Genomic DNA, 14070 nt, shown 5'->3' with positions numbered 1-14070 from the left:
ATCTACGGAGGTTCTTAATTCAACCCTGGAGCAATTTTTGAGGGCATTTGTCAACTATCAGCAGGATAATTGGGTTGATCTGCTACCTTTTGCTGAGGTGGCTTATAACAATGCCGTCCATCAGAACACAGGACACACTCCTTTCCATATTGTTTTTGGACGGGATTTTGTCCCCATTCCTGAGTTGCCCCAACCCCCCGCACAGCCCTGCTCTGCGTCTGATTGGGCTGCCCAACTGGCAGATTCGTGGCCAGTGATTCAGCAAGTGTTGGCTGATGCCCAATCTGCCTATAAACTGCACGCTGATAAGCGACGGGCTCTTCAACCTGATTTTAAAGTTGGTGATAAGGTCTACCTTTCCACCAAGTTCATTAAGTCCCCTCAGCCCTCGAAGAAGTTGACTCCTAAGTTTGTTGGTCCTTTTCCCATTGTGGGAGTTGTGAACCCTGTCACGTTTAAACTGGATTTGCCACACAATCTGAAACATTTACATCCTGTTTTTCATTGCAGCTTGCTCAAGCCTGTCAACCACTCCCACCATTGGCATCTGCAACCCCCACCTCCTGTTCCGATCATGATTGACGGACAGCAACATTTTGAGGTGAAGGAGGGCCTTGATTCTCGCCGACTTCGTGGCACCCTGCAGTACCTCATTCGGTGGAAATACTTTCCCCACCCTGAGTGGGTGTCTGCCCGTGATGTTCAATCTCCTGTTTTAGTTAGACGCTTTCATCTGGCTTATCCTATGAAACCTGCTCCTTAGTATTTTTGGGGGGGCGGTATGTCATGTTCACCGTTCCAATGTTACCGTTACATTGTAACGTTTCGCATGTCATTTGGCTGATGCGTGTTTCGTCTGGGAGGGGCGGAGGATTCCATCTCGTGGGATTGTTATATGTTAGCAGCTGGATTGGAATGTGTTTGGGTTATCTCGTGTGTTCAAGGTTCCTTTCCCAGGACATCAGCAGAAACAGTTACCAGCACCTGGGGGGGGGGCAGTTTGCAACGGCAGGGCGAGGGGAGGGATTACGTTTGAGCCGAGGGTTTTTAGTTTGTATTTGGCGCGCTTTTGCTCATTCTCAGCTTTCTCTGTATTTGCATACTATTCTTTAATAAATCAGATATCATTAAGTTCCTGCTTGTGAGTCTGAGTCTGTTAGGGTAGGCAACCATTACAGTAACACCTTTCTGAACAGGGTTTATGTGTAGGGCCTGTCTTTTGAGAGCAAGTACAGAAACTGCAGCCAGAGCTGCATCCTGTGGGTGTGTTACTCAGCAGATTCCCTCATCCAGCACAGAGGACACATGTGCTGAAGACTCTGCTGGGGCTGCAAGTCAACTACCAAGTCATTTTCAAGGTGGTACTGTTAATATATAAGGCTTGAAACCCTTCTCTAGAGAAACCTGGCCCTGAGCCACCTACTCCCATCTAGGCTGAGCTTGTCTTTCTCCTTGTGAGAAGATGTCCTCCTAACTCCAGAAAGGCCTGGTGATGTTTCCCAAGCCGAAAGTGTAGCAGAGGCTGGTATTCTCTGCAGTGGAACCACCAGGCGCCACGCCCTTCCCACAGAGATGAGGCTGTAGCCATTAGGGAGAGCTTCTGATGAAAATTCAAACCAAATTTACCTAGGTCTTCCTTTGGTGCTCTGATCTTTGGTGCTCTGATCTTTGATGCCCCCTTCCTGCTCTGATCTTTTTTCAATGTTTAAAAACAGTTGATTTCACCAGGTGTTATTGTTTCATTCTTTTTATTCCACAGTTTATTTTAATTACTACAGTTACTGCTTTTATTTTTCTAAAAGAAAAGTACTATAAAAATGTTGTAGACACTGTATTGCCATGCTGTTTCCTTGTTCTAAAAAACCTGCACAATTGAGCTTACAGTTATGTGCCTTTCTATCATCTTACCTAGTGTACGCTGTTAATCTTTGACTGCAACCATGTTGCCAGTGAATAGGAAATACAGTTTGCTAAAACTGTAGTAGTATAAAATGTGCAAATATTATCTCTGAAGATAATGAATTATGACTTAACATATTATCTATTTTCATATGGTAACCTATAAAAAATGGAGCTATAACTACTTATAAACCAAGTGACTGGCTCTGATTTATGTACCGCATTCTGAGGCACAGTAAGAAATTAAGGACCGTGCAAATGGTTCTTACTGAGTTACTTCATAATTGTGAGGAAAGTTATATATTTTGTCTTGTGTAAATTTTTTTAAGAAGCTCAGTTAAGCAATCCCCCCAGTACCAGTATTCATAAAATAAATCTTTAACACTGAAGTCACTTACCATTTGATCAACCAAAAATACCAGTAAAATAACTGGGTTTAGTAATGTCTATTATTAAAAGAAACCTGCACTGCTTTGAAATTATACAATGTAAATTAACAAGATGAAAACGTTATTTACAGTATTTATAACCTAACTTTAACAAATAGAACTATTTTGGATACTAACATCCAAAACCAATGATTGAACATTAAAAAAAATACTATTTCTGATGTAATTTAATTAACATGAAATGAAGTGTTTTAATGCTAACTTTTTGCCAAGAAAAAAAGGGAAAGGGAGGCAGCACATTAGCTACATTACAATAAACTGCATTAATTGTGATTTGTGACAGCACAATTACAGAATAGTCAGCAGAAAAGCCTTTCCCTTTTCTGATTGTGCAAGCAAAATCTTACAGAGACTGAATCAATCATTTCTATATTAATTAGCAACTATACCGTGATGCCATCTCTTGTAAGTAAAATGCCCAATATGGGAAGGCATTTTACTGATTACTTATCTGAGTCATTTAGGACCAACACAGATGCCTTTTACTGTGCAGGAAAGCAATGGTTAGTAAGGGTTTACAAAGCACTGAAGAGATGCTTTACTGAGGCCAAGCACTGCCAATTCTCATGCAACCCCAATGTTAGGGCTGTGTTTGCACCAGAATTTTCATCACCAGCAAATAAGCTGCATTTTATCCTACAATTCTTTTTCTCCTACAAAATATCACTACAATATCAGCAATCATGGCTAATCTAAAAAACAAAAAGAGGTTGGGAATGAATTTAAGAGCCTTGGTTAGGAGATAGGATGATGTATGTGTAATTGCCCTGAAAGAAAGTACTGGAAAATATTTTGGTGAGGCACGATTAGCAAGATGCTACAGATATTATTAAAAAGTTCATGCACAATTTGCTTACTTAAAGAGAGAATATTGTTTTCTTAATTCCAGAGACAAAAATGAACACGCAGCACATTTATTTCACTGTCCCTAGATGCTATCTCATTTCTGAAACTGTATATCATGGAATTCCTTTGCTAATTCCTTTGGGTCTACAACGACAAACTCAGCTGTAACACTTTTTACCAACATTCATTGCATTCAGGGTGGAAATATTCAATTTTCTCTCATTAAAATTCCTTTTCATGAGAATGGAAAAAAAGGAAATTTAGGAAGGGAGGTGTTGGCATAGTTGTGTACCTGCCAAAACAGAGGTTTTCTGCTCACCAACCACTCTTTTCAAGCATACGAAACACAAAACAGGATATTTTATGATGTTCTCATTTGAAACAACTCTAAACTATTTTTCACATGTTTAGTCACTGTCACTACAAGTGAAGCCCATAGAGTTGAGTATTTATTTTAAACCTGAAGGACATTCCTACGCTAATCATTTATCAACTAAAGATTCCCAGAACTTATCTGTTACCAAGGGCAGGCTAAAACCATGGATTCACAGCTATTCTGAGGATGTCTCTGTATTTTGATTTAAACTTGCACAGTATCATCTAAATCAACTGTCTTCATATTTTCAGTGCACAAATGATTTCCTAGATAGAACTGAGCCTTTGAATAAACAGTACCAATGGACAAGATCTTCACAACACCAACAAACTGCATAATGCTTTATTCCTTATCAACCCACTAAGCTATTACCAACTGAATCAAACTAACACCTCCATGAAATAACTTTATAAATGGAGAATGCCATCTACAGCTATTGGTGCAACAATGGCATAACTCTTTCTTAGGTAAACAAGGCATTCTTAGAAAATCCAATGCAAAATTGTTTATACAGTAGTATTACATTGATGACAAGATCAGGATGAAGGGAGGGAAAATCTAAAACAATGTTAATCCTACATCAGTAAATTTAAAGTTTTTTACGCTCAGGACATCTTTCATATCTTGTTCACTAAAATATCAACTGTGCAACCATCTTTCATAAAATAGTCCCCTCCATGAAAGTAATGAGTCAGACATCAAAGAATGCATCCTATTTATGGTAAATTTCCATCCAGTACCATACTTATCACTAGGCTATCAAAGAAAAGCTAGCTATTATTTGCCAACTGTGAACTTCTTTGTTAAAGCAATCAGCATGCCTCTTCTTGTAGCATTTCACCAGTCACCAAATCTATGCAGATTACTAGTGAGGGTTTAACAACCTATTGACAATCCAGGATCACATTCTTGTGAATGAAGCATTTAACCTCCTATGTTTATCTCAGTATTTCTTTAAGAGCACCATAGTAGGGGCATTTACTAGATGAAACAGATCATCTTTGCATAAATACTTAGGTGTTATATCCAGAATACAGATTTAAAAAAAAAACTGATATAGACACATATCCTCAGTACTGTGAAATAACAATCATAATAAAGAACCAGGACAACTGGCTGCTAACTACTTCAGTTCAGCTCCTTACATTAAACTCATATCTTGTTTTTGCACTAAAGATATCACTTAATTCACCATCAATGAAAAAGAGAAGAGTTCTGGATAAATATACCCAATAGTTTACTTCCTGTCCTTAATTTGGAAAGTGATCTCTAGCTTTACTCCTCTACAGCAAATGGCACTCTGGAATATTCAAAGTAATTTTATCAGATCCAAACTAACACCTGTTTGGTCTATGACTGTATATTTTAATAAACGTCAAACTCCAAACTATATTTATTGAATGTTAAAAATGATTTCTGTAGGAGTGGTGCATCTAAGTAGAGATATTCATTCAAGAAAGGGTTGAAAGTAGCAGGAAGACTCCACAAATCAATGAAAATGCTGCTTCTGGCTGGGGAGTTCTGGGAGTTGAAGTCCATACATCTTAAAGTTGCCAAGGTTGAGAAACACTGCTTTAAGGTAACACTTCAACGAAATTCAGACTTTTTAAAAAATAACAACAACAAGCCAGTCCTACATATGTGCAAAAGTAAGCCTCTGAATCCAGAGGACCCATCAAAGGACTATGGGTAATTCCAGGCCTTTGGGTACCTGAAGGTAAGCATAGGGTGTCTCTCTCCTTTCTCACTCTGTTACCCCTGATTTTCCTGATATAAAAATGGACTTGACTGGCAGCCCAATTCAATTACAATCCTGCCAATTGGACGGCATCCTCCATACACTATTTGGGGCCACAGGGGTGGCATATGATAGATACACATTTCTGATTTATGCCTCCATTGCCCAGCTGCTGCTGCCCTTATGCTGCCTAAAGTAGGGCCAATAATAAAGAAAGACACCTAGTTCTTATACGCATTTAGTAGGAGTTGCTTTCAGACTGTTTGCATCCTTTGGCTGTGAAAACCTATTTTACATTCAAAAAATATATAGATACGACTCTTGCGGATATTTTCTAAATGAAAACGATTAAGTCTCTTTACCCAAACCCAAGTCTTAGCATCTTTCATCTAGAAGTAATACTTTTTTATTTGGCAGCTAATCTTTTCTACATCTCATTATGATGGCTGGAAAAGGTTTTATTTTTTGACTACTGAAAGCATTTCTTTTCTTTCAGGCTACCATAGAGGTATGATCTCAGGAATCACCTCTACTTATAAGAGGTATTTTCCCCTTTTCCTACATCCATATCACAAAATCAAAAGATACCTCCCACTCATCTCAACCCACACGTATTCTTTCTTCCAAATATGTGCACTGCAGACTTTTATACACCTCCAGACTTTAACTCCTAAAGCTCCAGACATGTTTATAATTCCCAGTGTGATACTCATGAATCATTTACATCACTATTTGATCTGAAAAGGGGCTATAAAAGACAGCTAATAGCATTTTAAAATCCATAACATAAACTAAAAGTAAGCAAAGATAAATAGTAAATACAAAACAGCAATTTGTATACTATATGCCACAGCAAAGAACATAAATCATATTAATTAAACTCAGAATCACCAACAACTTACATCAGACCAAGAAGCACTGAACTCATGCTTTTCACTTTTGCCCAGCATGTCCGTATCAGTCCAGGGCTGGATGGAAATTGCCCAATCTCACATTCTTTGCCAAAAACAGACTCTGACACTAGCAATCCTCCACTGTAACTCTTCCAGAATTAGGATATCCAAGGAACATCTTTAAAGTATCATAGTTATTAGTAGCATTGGTATAAAATATGGGAAAGATCATAAGAGAGAAAGTAATCCTTAAGATATCCTGGACCAAGCCATTTACAGCTTTAAAGCCAGCATTTTTAGTTGGACCTCAAAACAAACTGAGTTAACAAAGTAATTCAAAATTGGTATCTAAAACTTCCTTCCCTAATCTGACATTTTCTAGATAAATTTGGCACCTGCGAATTTGGGCGTTACAGCCCCAACCAAAGACATCTGTAAAATACCAACTTGGGAAAGGCTGCGCTGAAGATTTTATTTCAGTTAATGTCCTGGAATACAGCCCGACAGATAACATTTTTACTCCAAATAATACTAATGCATAGGAAAAGGATAGATTACAAGTGATAATTAACCTAAACTAGTAAATAGCACTTCTGTTTTCTCCACCACTTAAGATTCCTGAAGTAGTGCTTAATCCAAGATGATTTCCAAGTCTTCAGATGGAATTCTACCATTCAGCCTGTAAGGTGAAAACTAGCTTTTATAGTACAACACAGAAAGAGCATCATGATCAGATTTTTATCATCTACAGTTGTTTTCTATATCCTGAAGAAAGTTTAAGGATATAATTTTATTAGTAGCAGCATAGTATAAACCAGAGTCCCTCAGCCAGAGTTCCACTAGGGGTTCCCTGGGAGATCACAATTTATTTAAAAAATTATTTCAAATTCAGGCAACTTCCTATTAAAGAGGTATGTTTCATTCTTTAGTTTTAGTTTAAAAACACTGCTAATGCATATATACAGGCCTACCCATGAAACAAATATAATAATCTTGTAACTTCTGGCCTATATTTGAGCCTGAATGTGCAGGAATTCCCCAAGGCTTGAAAAATATTTCAACGTTTCCTCCAGGGTCAAAAGGTTGAGAAAGGCTGATCTAGGCTTCTGGTGGGAATGGCAGACTGAACGGCTGTGTGCGCTGGTTCAGCAGGCGGAGTGGACAGTGCGGTAACTTTTTTGGGGCTCAGGCAGGTTTTCCTGAAGCCCAGAATCATTGTCCGAATCAAGGAGAATACCTGAAATCATCCCATCTGTCCTCCGGACAGCTGCTTGCAGCCAGAAGTTTGTAAACACTGTTCTGCATTCAACTGGTAAGAGTCAGCTGAGAGGCAGGGATTTTATCACTTTCCAAGCTGCACTGTAGCCTTAAAGGGACACCAAGTCCAGCCACCCAATTTCTAAATCACCAATTTGTATTTTTTTTAAAGCATATCTACCCCAAGAGAGGCTTTCTACAGTGAGGAGAAGCTGGTTCTCTTGGTGCTTAACGTCATTTTTGGGATTACTTTTTTTAAAAAAAAATTCTTTTAACTTTTGGAATTCGTTTTCTTTCCAAAGGAAATTCCAAAGATTGAGACTAAAACAATTGTCTTCCTGTTATTATTTTTGTGGTAAATTTGAAGATATTAGCATTTTCCTACACATTGAACCAGCTGATTTGAACCTTCAGTTTTCTGTTCACTTTTCCCTGACTGTCAGTTATCTCACTCTCACTTTATGTAAACACATTCCAGAATTCCTTGTATCTTTGACTTTCACTGGTTAAGCTCCTAGGGGGCGCCATAATCTACTGGGTGAGACATGGAAGATTTCAAACAGATTCTTTCTGACCTTCACCAGGATTTTAAACAGATTTCCTTTTTATATGTTAATAGTAACCTGTCTCCCTTTTGCATTTTATTTTTTTAAAAAGAATTAATCAGAATGTATAATTTCATAATTTTGCTCTATGATCTTGATCTTGTATTACTTGTTATTCCTGCTGTTTGCATTCTGTATACAGTTTAATAGTGATTTTTGGGGACCAAAAATATTCAGGTGCCTTTAATCAGTTACAAATATGGAAAAACTGTAACTTCATCACACTTGTAAACTGCTTGTTATTTACCTGATTCTATTTCTATTTTTTTCCTGTTTCTTCCTTCTTGTTTGTACACACACATGCTTTTTAAAATGTTGAATTAAAAGAAGGAGAAGTGGGACAAATAATCACCCCATGTGCTTCTCTTCTGACAAGTGTGCTGGTATAAACTGTGACAGGGAACAGAGAAAGAAGATTCTGATCTGAAGCGCAGTCAGCTGGAGGATCAGCAGGGCAAGATCTGGTATACATATCTGAGGGCAAAGGTGTTTGGGAGAAGTGGATCCATACTGGGAAAGAGAAGTAGTCTGGCATGAAGAACTGACCCATCCCTATTTTAAGAAGAAATCCAAGACTAGGCAGAAAATACCGAGGTATCAACTTTTTATCAAAGAAAATGAAAAATGAAAAATGTTCTAGAAAAATAATTACCTTGTGGTATTTATTTTATGTCCACTGCTTTGCAATTTCTGCCATTTAAAGGGTCTATTTGTCATGTAACACTAATCTGAGGAATCACTGCAGTTAACATTCAAAACAAAGTGAATCACTCTGGCAACATCCTTTGTATCTGGAACTATCTATTTTACTATGTGTTATACAGAAATCATCTCAAACATTTTTGTTTATCCAATATTTCCTGTTCATTTCCCACTGGTGTCAGTGACAATGCAGAATTAAGACAAATGAAAATACAGAGGATGTCTATCAAAGTAGCATTTTATTAAAACTTTACAAGAGATAAGAGTTGAAAACTGGCATTTTAAAACAAGATTTAAACCTTCCAGGTATCTCACACAAATGCTGTTGATATCTCATCATACTCGGGCTGAATATGACAATTGTTCTTTAAAAATCATAAAATGACAACCAGGATTTTGAGGAGAACTTCCCTGATAATTCCTGCACTATTATAAAACTCTGGTTTGTTTTGCTTTGTTTTTAACACGCTCACTTTATGAATTTACCCTAACAGTGTGCAAACAACACGCCTTAAAATGTTTGCTCAAATGGATTCATGCCACACAGAAGCTATACAGATAGAACCACTATGTTGAAAATTCACTCATAATGTGCAAAGGGTAATAATTAAAGGCCAGGAAAGCCAAGGAGTATTTTGCAGAGTAAGGCTGCATTCCTTAAGTGTTCTTATACTGGAAACTACACTAAAATGAAAAACTGGGAAGAAATGTGTTGTACAATGGTTAAATTATACTTTAACAGCAATTAAAGCTAATACATAGGAGTTAGGAGTTGAGGAAATGGATTGCTTATAAACATCCTTATGAAAGGTATAATTACTTATATCATGATTGGCCCAGACTAAAATGTTGACACAGTGGGATATTAGCAACTCGGTATGGTCCCGTTGGCATTGCTCTAGCAATGGATGGGCATCTGTCCATCTAGGAGGCTACTTTAGGAAGACGTGGGCATTAAGAGTTGATATACCATTTAACAATTAATTTGCCTCTGAAAGAAATTACGCCTTTAGAGGAACACCATGAGCTGCCAATTCTTTATTTCTATTCAAGACTGCAGGAACTAAAATGGAAAAGGCCTTCATTCCAAAGAATGCAGCCTTGCTAACAGACAGTCATCCCAGAGAAGGGAGCAGTGCTCCCAGGGTTGGCTACTCCTCTACCATGGGCAATAAAATCAAAAGCACGGGGGCAGCAACTTTCAAGGTTACCAAAACATACCTGGAACAAACAGTCCCAGTACAACTAAAGTTTGAGCACCAGTCTGAGTCCCTGATCCACCAAGCTGAGGAGCTGACACAGGCAAACCACAACAGAAAGAAACGCAACAGCAAGCTGGTGAACACCAATTTGGAGTGCGACACTTTATTTATTTATTTACTGAACGCATTTATACCCCATTGCAATAAAGATGGCTCTCCACAGCTTATATAGAACGTAAACAGGACGATTTAAAATGTCACATAAAAACAGACAGAAACTAACAGCCAGGAATGGTAAAAACAACTATCAGCCACAAAGCAACAGGAATAAAGCCATAAAAAGGAAAGTGGAGATGGCATCAGGAGAAAGCTCTCCAAGACAGCAAGCTGGAGGCTGCCTTGGAAATGCACAGCCAGCGAGGCTGCTATACGTGCTGAAGGGGGACAGGCCTTCTGCCAAACCAGTCCACTCACCATCCTTGTGCCCCCCCCCCCAGAAGAGCATCTGAAGGGGTCAACTCACCATTTTGCTAAGAAAATACCGTAGTTTAACATGGTCTATAGCCACAACATCCCAGGTCTGCCCAGTAAAGCTTAATCTGGAAAGGCAGGCAGAATATCCATTCTAGAAGACAGCAGTTCCTATCCTAGAGGGCATGAGATAGGGAAAAGCTGAGCACCTCCATGTTTAGAGTATCTTTCCAAATACCAAATGCTAAGGACAAAAATGGGAAGGCCATCAAATGCATCTTCCTAAGCTTATCTTGCCCTGAAAAGGAATGCAGGACTTGCTGTTTGCACCTCATACAGGGTTGCTTGTTGCTAAGCTAGGATGATGAGTCACTAGAAACTGTTGTGTCTTTTCCCTGAAATTGATGGAGTACCTTTAACTACAGCCAAGGAGAGATGTATGGAAACAGTAACGCAAAACAACTCATGCATTTTCCACAGGCAGCATGGTCAATAGCCAGGAATCAGAAATCCAACAGCACATGAGAGCTAGAAAGGCTCCCCATCTATTAATGTCTTACTAATCATTCTTTCAATAAGCTATGGTTCATGTTCAGAAGCACAGATGAGGCACTAGCATAATGTATAACATACACACTGAAAATCCAGTTTAAGTATGCTTTGCAAATAAAGGTACAAAAGTATCTCACCTTCATAAGTTCAATTAGACCAGGGTTTCTCAACCAGGGTTCCGTGGAACCCTAGGGGTTCCATGAGAGGTCACTAGGGGTTCCCTGGGAGATCACAATTTATTTTAAAAATTATTTCAAATCCGGGCAACTTCCCATTAAAGAGGTAAGTTTCATTCTTTATTTTAAGAACACTGCTAGTGCACATATACAGGCCTGCGCATGAAACGAGTATAATGATTTTGTAACTTCTGGCCTATATTTGAGCCTGAATGTGCAGGGAGGCCCCCGAGGCCTGAAAAATATTTCAGTGGTTCTTCCAAGTCAAAAAGTTGAGAAAGGCTGAAGCAGACAGTGCAGCAAGTAACAATAACGCACATTTTAAACAGTCAACACAGTATTTAACATTTTCTATCCATATTAAATATGCAAACACAGCTTATTTTTCCTTTAAATCTCCATTTAAAAAAGAAGGCCTCAATGCAGCTAAATTAAAAACCAACAATACCATCAGTGAGAATACTTGTTTCAAATCTCACATGTATTGTAATCACAGCTCCTTATTTTGCAATTTTGGACTGCATCAATGGATTTACTTTCACTGAATGAATACAAGGGCTCCTGTATCTTCAAATATATTTTAATCTCAAGAAATTAGGAAGCCACCTAAAATTTCAAGTGATTAAATTTTTAAAAATCATTAGCAGAAAAGTAATCAGTGAAATAAATCCAAATTTAAATCTGTTAAGTGTACTAGGACTTTTTGACTTTTAATGCCAGCTGACAGAGTAAGCTCTGTCCCTTTGATACCATTTCCAAAAAGCTGCTTAGTCTCTTAATCCTAAAGCTCATGAAAGGATATGCTTGACATATCTCCTTGCTTTAAAAATGTTTCCCTGGTGCATGTTAAATGTTAAAGCCTTGACTTAACTAAAATCATGACTGCCTTAGCAGTAAGACCAAGTTTTAATATGAACCAGGCTTATCTGTTTTCATATGAAGTCTAAGCACCAGAAACGTATTTATTAGCAGCTCCTTTAATTTTCCAGTTGTACTTTGGTCATTCTGACTATTATGTGCCAGCAGAAATTCTCAGGGTGTTTCCAGATGAGGTTTTACAATGCAAACACCCTGCATCAAACACAAGATTTTATCAGAAGTCCAAAATATACTGCCTGCTTTTCACTGGTAACAATTCTGTGTTTGTCTACTACTCATTCTATTTCTTTCTTACAGAGAAAATCTGTCAAGGGGACAAATGAAGGAACAGATACACAAGACCTTTTGGTGGATTATGTGAGGAGCTATCCAGCAGGGAGATCTTGTAGTCTGAGAGCTCAGCGTGACCTGAATGGATCCAGTTGTCCTCTATTCCCATTATCAACTTGACTGACAGTCTCATCTCCAAAATTATCAACTTGATGAAAGTTGATTCATTATAACTGAAGTAGCACTGTATACTTATTCTAACATTAGCTTATTTGTTCGTCGTTTTATTCCTCCAGGAGATAAAGGTGGCTTACACAGGGCTCTCCCTTCATTTTATCCCCACAAAAGCAACACTATGAAGAGGACTGGGCTGAGAGAGTATGATTGGCCCAACTTTAGGCAGTGTTCCTATGGTTAAGGTTATGGTTAGTTTTGAATCTGGATCTTCCCAAATCCTGGTCCAGCCCCTTATACCTTCTTCCTGTAATGCAATTTTGTTATGAAACTGAATGGTCACTATCAGCAATTACTGATCACCGTTAGCTGAATTCAGAACCAAATCCAAGTGGAATTTCTGCAAAGCACAAGGAATCTGAATTCTCCTAATGCTTTACTGGTGATTTGGAGAAACTCAAATGCATGTTTCATGTACTGCATTAAGCCATAATGTAGTTAATTAAGTATTGGCATAGCATGTGTAAATCTAGCCATTCTGCTATGTTAAGCCTGGTCTATGATTTAGCTCAGGAGTAGACAATCTTCTAGAGAGCAGGGGCCACACATCACTGGGGAGAAAAATCTTCAGTGAGAAAGGCAATGATCAGAATATGTAAAGATCCATCATGCATATGGACAGTGGAAGGATTTTCTTTGTTTTTTTCTTTGCCTTTAAGTTGTGTTAATAAGATGATGATGAATTCTTCACACAACAAAATGGAAGTTAGATACCTATTTTCAGTAACTATAATTAGGGGCCATAAAGAAAGGGTTAAAAGCAGCCCCTGGGCATCAGGCCATCTACCCTGGCTTAGGGCAGTGTGTGAACCAAGCCATTATAGATTGTTGAATAAACTATGATTAAAATCCTAGTTTAGCAGAATATTTGAGCCCATCTCTGCACAAATTGATACAACTTTTCCCAAGCTCTCCACATATGGAAAATTCAGTCAGTAAAAGGGCATATATTATTTTGACTGACAGCTTTAGCTTCTAATTGCACTGAGTGTTTTTACCATAACTTTCCAGTCACAATGATTTGGGGAAGGAATATTCAAATACAGAACAAGATTTGTGCCAGAAGTCAACACTGTTTTATTTTTTAAAAAGATTTGTATGGCCACCCATCTTAAACACAACTCTGGGTGGCTCACAACAACCATAAAACCCAATAACTATAAAATCATAAACCATGAAACCATAACCATAGAATCATAAAACCAAACCCAGCGCCTCAGTCATCCCCTTGGGATGCCCCACAGCCTGCTCCAGATATCCTCATTCTATCCCAGCACCTGGGTAAAAAGCCGGGCTTGATGGTCTTCCGAAAGGCTAAAAGGGCGTGGGCCTGCTGAATCACTGGAGGGAGGGTGTTCCATAAAGTTGGGACAGCCACAGAAAAGGCTGTGATAGTCCAAGTAAAAATAAAATAATGTAGTCTGTAGGATCTGAGATTTTAGTATTGCTTAACTGATGGCACAGTTTTGTACTATCAAATCTGGAGCGTATCAAACCTGTGACAATTATAGTGGTATAGTC

The 14070-nt window shown here is 38.4% G+C and overlaps 1 protein-coding gene across 1 annotated transcript in view; it reads right to left on the bottom strand.

The window, feature by feature from the left end:
- The window catches only part of PRKCA (protein kinase C alpha), a 219713-nt gene that overhangs the window by 142379 nt on the left and 63264 nt on the right, over nt 1–14070 (bottom strand). The window lies entirely within an intron of this gene.

The sequence above is a fragment of the Candoia aspera genome, chromosome 2 (assembly GCF_035149785.1).
Source record: "Candoia aspera isolate rCanAsp1 chromosome 2, rCanAsp1.hap2, whole genome shotgun sequence".
Classification (NCBI taxonomy): Eukaryota; Metazoa; Chordata; class Lepidosauria; order Squamata; family Boidae; genus Candoia; species Candoia aspera.
Note: the sequence above shows the minus strand (reverse complement) of the source record. Positions and strands in the feature narration are given on the sequence as shown.